We start from the raw sequence: 11,270 nt of genomic DNA, 5'->3' as shown, positions 1-11,270 counted from the left end.
TGACAGTAGAGGGGGCGATGTTGCTGCTATGCATTATCCCAATTTAGTAACGTGTCGGTAAAATTCAGCCATTGGGGTGATTAGCCAAGGACAGTCACGTTGGGTATTTATTAGAAACGATACACGTTTTATTTTACCAACTGATTGAGAGGATATAGCTATGTAAAAGTGAGCAGGGCTAGCAGAGAAACGAAAATGGCTTCCAGCTCGACATGTGTCCCAGTTTAGTCTTAAAACGACACATTGTCGCAAGAGCACGTCAACGCAACGATGCTACCTGACACGTGGTACGTACCTCAACAGCTCCAAGACGATGGTGTAGTGTTTTCTGAACTGAAACCAATCTAACATCTTGATGATGTTGCAGTCGTCGGTGTCCCCCGCCTGAACTTGGATCCCAATGTGTATCTCCCTCCTCTGGAGATTGTCATCATTGGCGCTGCAAATACATAGTCCACAATTAAATATTATTGATAATAATGTAGACTTATATACCATGTACACTCTCAAAGACAGAGACCTATTCAGATGCGTAAGCATCCACATACAAGTGGGAAGGCAGCCAAGCAGTAAGCTGGCGCTTACAATTTCCCAAGCTCTGAGATCCTTTGTATGTTAAGATGAATCCGCCAATTAATATTCATGATAAAAGATTGGGTCGCGACTATGAATATGGCTCTCAAAATTCAAGGCTATCGCAAAGAGAGGTGCTATGATTCACAGACACAGCCTGCAGTAGTTTCAGGGTAGGGGCCTATGTTACTTTAAATTCGGTTGTAATTTTCAGCATTGGGATGTTTAGGTAAGCCTGCTTAAATTGTATGGGTTTTTTTTATCTTCGAGAGGAAACTGGAAAATCTGGAGTAAACCGATGCGAAACATGGAGATATAAACTCAGAAAGGCACTCGGGCCATTCATGCTGTGCGGCACAAATGTTACCACTGTGCCACCCTGCCTTCCCTTTTAGTCACGTTAATAACATCAGCCTGATTATGGCATGGGCCAGTGTGGAGTCTTACCTCAGTGGAATGCTCAGGATTTTCACCGCCACCAGGGTGTTTGTCTTGTGGTCAAGACACTTGATCACTATGCCTTGACCGCCCATCCCAATGATCTTCAGCACCTCATACCGAAAGTTGAGGTGCTCGTGTTTAACCTGCGCAACAATCACACAGTGGTTAAGTGCCGATTCAATTGAGGCTCATTCAATCAGTGCTCGTTAGACAACGCATAGAGAGACTTAATCCATGCAGTGACAAGGAGCACGAGTTACTGAAGTAGCCGAGCTTTGTCAATTCTAGTGAAGGGTGAAGACAAGACTTGATGTGCTCATTTGCCATGCTAGATAACCATTTTCAACACACTTTTGGCACACAGCACGAAGGGCCTGGGTTAAATGTGCAGCTCAGTCTCTTTTTGCGTGGAGTTATTTTCTACCCCTCTTTAGAAAATTGTGAGTGTGTAGAGTTTGTATGCTTTCCCCTTGTTCTGCATGGCTTACATGCTGGTTCTTTGAAATCTGCCCATTGGTAATAAACACTCACAATGTAACCGGTGATGACCAACCATGCTGAAAACGTACCTGCAAATTGATCAATTGGTTTTACACACAGCAACCTCGCTAAATACTGCAATAAATTGTCAGAACCGTCCTGAAAATTTAATGGCAATGTTGCTATCAGAATCAAAGTGTATTTCCAGAGTAAATACATTGACATCAAATACCAACTGCATATATGCAGGTAATTTTTCAGCATTGATATATTTGGCCAATACCAGTTACAAGGAGTGTGTGACAACACGTGGTGTGAGGACATTGTCGTTGATGATGGTGTACCTGATAACGCGATAATGATACCGTGTGCAGTTGATTATGCTGAATGTGATGACGATGTTTATGATGATGATGACACCCGAAGTAATAACCAGGGTGGCCTGCCGTATTTATTCCACAGACTTTTGCAATGAGCAGCAAGCCCACTACCACCGAGCCATGGCATCGCCTCCAAGGCGGGTATTTTGTGGAGTGCCTTACCGGAATATAATTGTCGTCTTCATCATCGTAACCATTATTGTAGAAGCCCCGAGCTTGATTTTGGAGCCCAAAGTACCATATCTCCTGCATGGCTAAGAGCTCTGTTCGCTCACTTTCTTTCAGGTAGCTGCCGTAGAGCTGCAAAATTTCTGCAGAAATGGCAACAAAAACAATAATTAATACATTATTATTACTATGCTTGTTTCTTATCTTAGATTCATATCGCGCCTTATTCCAATGTGCATTACACCAATTGCAACATTGTGCATAAGATGATAATATTTGAGACAAAAAGCAGGGTTATTAAAAGTGGTGGTGTAAGTATGGTGACAGCAGAACAGGCATGAGAGGTTAAGGAGGGGTGAGGGTAGGCCTGGTCTTGAATGAGGGTCGGGGGTTAGGGAGCAGCAGTAGAGGTAGTGATAGAAGTGATGATAGGGGTCGAGGTAGTGATATGGGTTGAGGTAGGCTTGATCGCAGCTGAGGGACAGAGTCAGAGAGTAGCAGTAGGATGGGCAAGGGAGAAGAGATGGCTTTTATTTAAGGGAGGAACGGAAGTAGGTTTTCCACGGACAGCCTTGTTCTTGCCGAGTTATTACAATAGGGGCTGATGGTGTAATCAGAACTGAATAGCTGCTGGTAATTGTTAAGTCTTTAAAGTTTGGCCAATGACAGTAACAGTTTGTTTTTTTACGTGAGGAAACTGGAGTCCCTGAAGGAATCTCGTGCGGAACAGGTCGAGAACATAAACTCAACATGCAGTGACATCCGAGTCAGGAATCAAACCCACGCCTTCTTGCTGTGTTACCACTGTAACACCTTGCTGTCCAAACTTTAGATGCCGTGTGAAAGCACATTGGGACATAGGAAATAAATTAATCATTTTGTCATAAGTCTGGTTGACAACGAAGGAGAAAACAGACTTACGTAAATATGTGAGTTGTATTTAAATGGTAACTCTCACTTTTATAAGCACGGTTGCTAGGTATTACAGCAACACTTCCACTACACAGGCCAATCAGCTGCCAATCAGCTGAAAGCAAAATTAAGCACCCATGCAATATGGTTGCCTTCACATCCCCCAACCAACATGGCTGACGCAATGTCCTCCATGTAAAAAATGGACAACTTGACATCACCCGTACAAGAAAACCAGCACGATGTCACCCATGCCATATGGCTCACTTAAAGTCACCTCTAGAATATGACAACCAGGACATCTTCCATGAAACATTGCCGCCGTCACATCCGCACTCCACGATGTAGCATGGCCGATGTGACATCACCAATGCAACATGGCTGATATGATGTTCCCCATAATTGTTATTACCATGCGGGGTTTTGCACTGGATGGTGGCTCCGTCTTGTGAGTCTGAGAGTGCACTCCATCTCACGTCTTTCCTCTGTATCTTTCTCGATTGGCTTGACTACACACACAAAAACAAATGTCCACAATATAGCATTTAACAAACTGTTGGAGCAAGTGCAGTTATTGAGCACTGAGGCAGCATTTCTGAAATCTTCGCTTCCAAATTCAGGAGGGTCCTGGCATGTTTTTTTAGCAGTGCGTAATGTTACTGGGTGTAATCCCAATGTATTAATTTGCAGATTGTTTTTGGAAGAGGAACACATGGAATAGAGAATATACGCAGGTGAATGACAACAGTCAAACTCTTAATAAAAAGGACACATTGTGGCAATAAGCGATGTTGACCAATGGTCAAGGAAAATAACAGTGACAGCCAAGTAATGGAGCACTTCCGAGAGATCGTCCAACTGGAGAAGGAGCGATAAAATCATCTCAGCTAGCAGGAGCTGAACGGAATATTATGTCACAGGATATTTAGAGGTGTCATCGGCTTGGGGAGGCCTTCATTCAGCAGTGGAGAGATAAAAATGCTGTAGATGTTCTGGTTAAAATAGACATTCAGGTACACAGACAGGATCTCAGTCAGACACTGTTTGATACCTAGACACAGGCAGGTAGACACACAGCCAGGCAGAATTTGTGAGGAGAGAGAGTAGAGAACACAGGCACGTGAATCACATATTCGCCCATACATCACCACGCGAGTTGAGGAGCCGTACCTCCATGTTGGCGACGTGCAGAGCAAGTTTCGTAGAGTGTTTGTGTCTCACACCTTCTGGGTTTCTGTGAGGAAAGCGGGAGACGAGTCTAGGGTCGTACACAGTCTACGATCATTTCTCAATAAGATTCACATCTCTATATCGTGAAATCCTGAACATTTATATAATTACTCATTTGGGATTGCACATCGCCCTCTACTGGCAGACTAATAGCCACTTGCAGACCAAGTTCTGAGCCACCTTGGGACCCACAGGGATAGCTATCACGAGAGGTTGAGAGGGGTGAGTATGGGGTGAGACAAAGCAGCAAAATCCATCATTGTTCTGCACTTCTATGCTCCCCCATCCCATGATTTAACCACAGCTCCAACACAAACCCACATCGTCAAAACGGACATCCATCATCAACACGAACCCACATCATCGACACGGACTCACATCATCAACACGGACCAACATCATCAACACAAACACAGTTGAACACGTAGGCTTTCACGACTAATATCATCCATAATAGAGGGTTTTTTGGGTTAAATATATGTGTCGTTAAAACCCGCCACCACCCGACACAGACAACTAGTAAGGGTTGTCACTTAAACAGAACATGCCAATTCGTCACTAGTACAGAACACCGGTGCGTTGCAGAGCCAAGCCACAACATTTACAATTTGAGCACGACGTTTAGCCACTAAGGGGCCTTCCATAAATACGTCATGCGATTTTGGACGATTTTTGACCCCCCCCCCCCCCTCTCGTCAAACGGCATCACAAAAAGTCAGACCCCCCCTCAAATATGACATCACAAAGCTCTGCCCCCTCCCAAAAAAATATATAAACATGCTTCAAATCGCTTTAAACTGTCATTGTAGTGCACTGATGTTGTAGGAGAAAACATGTATTAAAAAGTCTATTTAATTAAGTAGAATGTGTTGCCTATATTAAAAGTTTCGCATTTTAATGTGGCGTCACATTTCTCAAACCCCCTCCCGCCTCGTTACACATCGTCACAAATGTTTGACCCCCCCCCCCCTCCCCAAGGTGCGTGACCTCATTTATGGAAGGCCCATAATTACCACAAGTTTCATCAGGCGACATACATATTTGTAGAGAAGTCTAACTGTTCCGTTATTTATATACACACATTAACATGGACCCAAATCATCAGACCCACATCATCAATACAAACTCATATCAACAAAACGGACTCACATCATCAACACGGACTTGCATCATGAACACAAAATCACATCCTTAACACATGAAGCTGCCGAGTGTAACCAAGTCTCACTCTGATTCGTTCCCACTCTGCTGCTCTTTCCCCACACCTCTTCCACTCTCACCTGTTCGAGTATTCGCTCGGAGTGGCTTCAGCTGCTGTCTTCTGCGTCCGTCGCCTCCACGTGTCTCTCGAACATTGAGGGCACGTGGTCCGAGACCGGATGTCGTAGGATATTGCGTCACGGTGACGTCAAGACGGAGATCCCCGCCCCCTTTTACAACTTCCGGCGCCGCGCGGCCACGTGGGTGAGTGACGTCATGGCAGCCCACGTTCCTCTTCCGGGTGTCGTGGCCGTCATTGGTGACGGTCCTGGGCCCCTAGCTCTGGGTCGACTCAGGCCGCGTGGCTGACGGGATGTGTACAAAATACTTCGTCACTAGAGGGGTGAAGGTGCAGCCCTGCAAGTGCTCGCTCTCGCCGCTGCTGGAGGACGGGTACGACGAGAGCAAGCTCTGGAGAAGCGCATCTGGAGGTGTATTTATTGCTTTTGGCCTACTCTTCCACGTCGGCAAGTACATCCTTGGGTAAAGGTGAGAGAGTCCCGACACTTTACCCACCGCACAACGCGTGTTGGCAGAGTGGACTTGCAATGCAGTGCCTGAGTCGGCCCTTCAATTGCCTTTCTCATTCACCCACTGCGTTCACTCGGCCACAAGTTCTTTGACCTACGTAGAGACTCCTCGACTCGCATAGAGACCCGCAGTCCCCAACTGATCGATTTAATGTCCCTCACTTTGCAGGCCTGTGTTGTGTTTAACTTCGCTTAGATCCCAGGTTCCAATGCGGGAATCAAACTGCGCAACCGTGATTAATGCGGGTTCTCACGTGTGGCAATTTGATGGTCTCTGCGCTGATACCAATTACTGTACCTATTTAGAAACCCATAGACTCATAGAGACCCACATGCTGACCCAGATTATTTACTAGATGCTCAGACTCACAGAGATATCCCCAGACTCGCCTAGAGACCCATCGACTTGTGTGGACAGCCCTACACTTGCACGGAGACGCATTTAGACCAATAGCCTCACGCAGTCCGTTCCATTCTTGTGTCTGGCAATATGTTCAGGAACTAAATGCCGACGTCAACGTCTGCTCCTCGCGACGGGAGACCTTCAGCAGACAGAGTTCGTGTCGTTTTGCTGTTCCTCCGTTGACGGAGCGCAGACTTACAGTGAGTACACTGCACTCACTGTACATAGTCTGGGTTGCATTGGCCACAGTCGCACTGCTGTGGCTCGCGTTTTGAACTTTACATTGGCGAGGGAGATGGACGCAACGGCCTCCTGGTGATGTTCTGACTCGGCTGATGATCGCACCGCCAGTGTCTGCGAGGAGGAATGTTTGAGCCAGGGGGTGCGATGCTGTTGGTCTCGATCGAGGTGTTTATTCTTGGAGGCCCCTTCATCCCATTGTCATATTAAGGTTGTTCTCAGCGTGTAACACCAGTAATAGGTTTTGTTTTGAAGGTCGTCAGCTGTGATCTTGTCCGTTCCTTGCGTTGGATAACAAGAATACTTTGAACCTATTGCTATACAAGCCGTAAGTGTCTAACTCGTGTAAAGCCCATTGAGCTCTACAGCTCTGTTCTCAGACATACCTCTCAAAGGCCATTATGGCCTCTAACCTGCCATTATGAACCTGAGAGAGACACCCAGACCCAGGACTTGAAGCCAGGATCTCAGCAGTGTTGGCTCAATGTCTCTGACCCAGCCATTACGAACCTGAGAGAGACATCCAGACCCAGGGCTTGAACCCAGGCTCTCAGCAGTGTTGGCTTAGTGTCTGACCTAGCCATTATGAACCTGAGAGAGACACCCAGACCCAGGACTTGAACCCATGATCTCAGCAGTGTTGGCTCAGTGTCTCTGACCAAGCCATTATGAACCTGAAAGAGACAACCAGACCCAGGGTTTGAATCTAGGATCTCAGAAGTGTTGGCTCAGTGTCTCTGACCAGGCCATTATGAACCTGAAAGAGACACCCACCCCTAGGGTTTGAATCTAGGATCTCAGAAGTGTTGCCTCAGTTTCTCTGACCCAGCCATTATGAACATGAAATTGACATCCAGACCCAGGGCTTGAACCCAGGATGTCAGCAGTGTTGGCTCAGTGTCTCTGAACCAGCCATTATGAACCTGAGGGAGACACCCAGACCCAGAGATTGAACCCAGGATCTCAGCAGTGTTGGCTCAGTGTTTCTGACCCAGACATTATGAACCTGAGAGACACAGCCAGACCCAGGGCTTGAACCCAGGATCTCAGCAGTGTTGCTTCTGTGTCTCTGACCCAGCCATTATGAACCTGAGAGAGACACCCAGACCCAGAGCTTGAACCCAGGATCTCAGCAGTGTTGGCTCAGTGTCTCTGACTCAGCCATTATGAACCTGAGAGAGACACCCAGACACTTTGGTTCTATTTGGTAAAGTCACATAGGTAAAAAATAAAACAACAAAAATCACGACGTTTCGGCCACAGCACAAGCGGCCTTCATCAGGTGAAGGGGACCAGACTGTCTCGAAGACTGCGCTGGAGTGAAACAGAGCCAAGCTCAGACCACGGCTTTTAAGCTGTGTGAGAGGGATTAAGGTGCCTTGACAAAGGAATTAGCATAAAAATTAGCATTTAATTGGCGGACTTAGCATGATGAAAGGTGTAGAGGGGGTGAACATGCGGGTACACATGCACCTGCATGTGCTGTGAAAGTTTGGGGTACCACTACTTGAAAAATTTTAATTGGCGGACTTAGCATGATGAAAGGTATACTGTTTGGTTCTTTTCGGTAAAGTCACGTAAAAAACAAAAATAAAAAATTCACGACGTTTCGGCCACAACACAAGTGGCCTTCATCAGGTGAAGGGACTAGACTGTCTAGAGGATAGCGCTGGAGTGAACACAGCCAAGCTGGAGTGTGTTCACTCCAGCTGTCCTCTAGACAGTCTGGTCCCTTCACCTGATGAAGGCCACTTGTGTTGTGGCCGAAACGTCATGATTTTTTTTTGTTTTTTTTTGTTTTTTACATGACTTTACCGAATAGAACTAAACAGTATGGATCCTTGCAGTCACGAAAGCTTTAAATCTAGAAATTATGAAAAGTGTAGAGGGGGTGAACATGTGGGTGCATATGCACCCGCATGTGCTGCGAAAGTTTGGGGTACCACTACTTGAAAAAATATACTATACCATTGAAAATTAGTTTAATGTTTGGTTCGATTTAGAACATCTTTCCAATGGTTGCTTAATTTGAAACCATCTTCTCGGTTGAAATTGTGTCTGTGTTTGTAGATCTGAATTGCCTCGTGAACAAATCTGTGATAAAAACCCGTGGGTTTGCAAAGAACCTTGGTATCAGTGATAGCCAATGTTTTCATGGAGAAATTTGAATCGGACGCCATCCAGACTTCCACCCTCAGACCTTATTTTACCTACGTGACTTTACCGAATAGAACCAAAGAGTATGGATCCTTGCAGTCACGAAAGCTTCAAATCTAGAATAGATACTGCCAGACCCAGGGCTAGAACCCAGGTTCTTAGTGCTGCTGGCACTGAGAATGCACACATTCAAATACACATCAATTTTTGCTATAGATTCAACGTAAAAAATATGCAGGAAAACAATACAGTACTTGCAAATTGAACTTAACCTATTTTGGCAGAGTCTGGCAGTGCTGAGACATCAGAGTTCAGTTCTCGACTACTGTTGCGAAATGGAATAGGCTACGTACAGAGACTGATGTCGTGGGGAAGAGTTGGCGAGGTCATGATGGGGTCACTCCTACAGCATTGTTAGTATCCCGAATGTGCTAGCAATGAATGTGCACGCGTCAACTTCTCCACATCACGATTGTATTAGAACTTCCTCTACCGGATCCTTTAGCAAATAATATTTTCATTTTACGCAATTTGCCATCCCCCAACGCTGCAACATCAAATTAGGCGATCCTTTACGCAGACGATACAAAAACTAAAGCACCACTTCGCAAATCATAAAACTAAAAGATGAATTGATAAATAACTAGAGAAAAAATGGCCAAGAGAAAATGATCATCACATACTCTCATTTACAGGAAAAATAATTCATTTTTTTCATTAATTTTTTAACGTATCAAACATCGGAGTCCCGGTAGACTCTCCTTGGATCTCTCCCGGGCAGCATGTCCCACTCGGCAAAGACCCCAGGGCTGCCCAGGACAAGCTGGTGGGACAATGTCGCTCGGCTGGCCTGGGAATGCCTGGAAAATCTCCAGGAAGAGCTAGAGTCTGTGTATAAAAGTGTCTTGTACAGTTGTTTAGTGTATAGTGTAGTAGTGTAGAGTAATGTAGTGCTGGAGTCTATCACCAGGGAAAAGGAGTCTGGACCGCCCTACTCAACATGCTGCCGCCGCGACTCTCACCAAAACAAGCGGATTGAGAAGCGAACGAACATCGGGGCACATTGGTGACATAAAATGCTTAAAAATTACGCTTAAAAAAGAAAGCCAAATATCGACAGATGTATATGTCGGGCTCTAGTTTTGAGGATTTCGCCAGATTTCCAGATGCACCAGGGCACTTTACCTTCCCGTGTAATTTTCATTATTTGCCAAATTAATATAATTTTCATTTGGGATGAATTTCAAGTATTCCAAAACAGCCCTTGCACTCTGCAAAAGTGCCCACCGTATCGTTCTAATTATAACTCACGTTTCTTCCCCTGTGCTTTAAAATGGTAGTTTAACTATTCATGAAATTGAAACGTTTATTGCGTGTAATGCCTTTTGTTTAAATTTCACAGAGAGTAGAGAGAATGATTCAGAATTGCTGGAAAGCACAGACACGCTGGAAGGGCAGGCAGAAGCACTGCCAACAATTTCCCAAGCGCTACGGCCCGACAGTAGGATGTTTCGCCAACTCCATTAATGGGTGTTTATTGTGCTCCTGTAAGCGAGTGTGTGTGTTGTCAGGCTCATGTGGAAGAGGCTCGTGATGGACACTACTGGGCAGTTGGATGCAGCGTCCAAGGATAGCGGAGGACGCAGGAGTGACGCTCACAACAACGAGAGGCTCTCCAGGTGGCTAAAACGGAACAAGTTAGCACAGTGGGGAGCACAGGTGGTTCATCTGCCTGCCATCTCAGTCAGTTAACTCACAACATCTTGGTCTGTTTCATGACCTGTCAGTGGGCCTTCGGCACGTCACGTGGCTACAACGTGCACGTAGCCTGGCACAAGCACTGCGGTGATCTCACTGCCACATAGTCGTGAATGGTGGCTGTAGTTATGTAATAATATTTGTATAACTTGCATTGGATGCGTCTTATAATTCAGTTGAGGTGTGTTATAATGTGCGTTATTACAAGGTATGGAGGAGCGGTGGTGTAGTGGTTAACTCAGATCTTTGAACCCTGTGACCCGAGTTAGATACCAGCTCACAGCCAACAGCAGTGATGATTATCTGAACTGATGCCTGGCCTCTGCCTAGGTCAACTCAGCCTCCAATGAGTACCTGGTGCAGTGTGTAAACATCGCCACTGGGGAGACAAATGTGGTTGGGCGTGGTGCTTGCCACCCATCTCGTGTGCTGTGCGGGCCATCATAGGCGCTTGCGAACAGCACCTGCCCCAACTGTCAGTTAAGGCTCTACAGGGGATATTTGTCTCTGTATTACAATGATTGGAGGTTTAATTACACATCTAAAGCTTAATGCAGCTGTGTAATAAATATTTTAATTGCCAAAGGTTTGACGGATATGTTTTGATATATTGATGAACTGTAGTACTGCCTTCCCATCGTTGGGAAACGAATTGATTCCTGCAAGATGAAAAAAGAAATTACTATATTTTTTTTACATTTTAAGATCTGCATAACGTGAATCAAATCAGAAATGTGG

General features: G+C 45.5%; 2 long non-coding RNA genes across 2 annotated transcripts; one reads left to right on the top strand and one right to left on the bottom strand.

The window, feature by feature from the left end:
• Positions 1–3,331: 3,331 nt before the first annotated feature.
• On the bottom strand, positions 3,332–5,524 carry LOC142905757 (uncharacterized). Its single transcript, XR_012929791.1, has 3 exons — positions 5,465–5,524; positions 4,125–4,188; positions 3,332–3,463 (listed from the first exon to the last, which is right to left on the bottom strand). It is a non-coding gene; the product is annotated as an uncharacterized LOC142905757 (long non-coding RNA).
• An 84-nt stretch (positions 5,525–5,608) lies between these two features.
• On the top strand, positions 5,609–11,065 carry LOC142905756 (uncharacterized). The gene is made up of 3 exons (XR_012929790.1): positions 5,609–5,933; positions 6,473–6,577; positions 10,346–11,065. It is a non-coding gene; the product is annotated as an uncharacterized LOC142905756 (long non-coding RNA).
• The last annotated feature ends 205 nt before the right edge of the window (positions 11,066–11,270 follow it).

The sequence above is a fragment of the Petromyzon marinus genome, chromosome 58 (assembly GCF_048934315.1).
Source record: "Petromyzon marinus isolate PM22_M1 ecotype Great Lakes invasive population chromosome 58, UKy_Petmar_22M1.pri1.0, whole genome shotgun sequence".
NCBI classification, from domain to species: Eukaryota; Metazoa; Chordata; class Hyperoartia; order Petromyzontiformes; family Petromyzontidae; genus Petromyzon; species Petromyzon marinus.
This window is presented reverse-complemented; position numbering and strand designations above follow the sequence as displayed.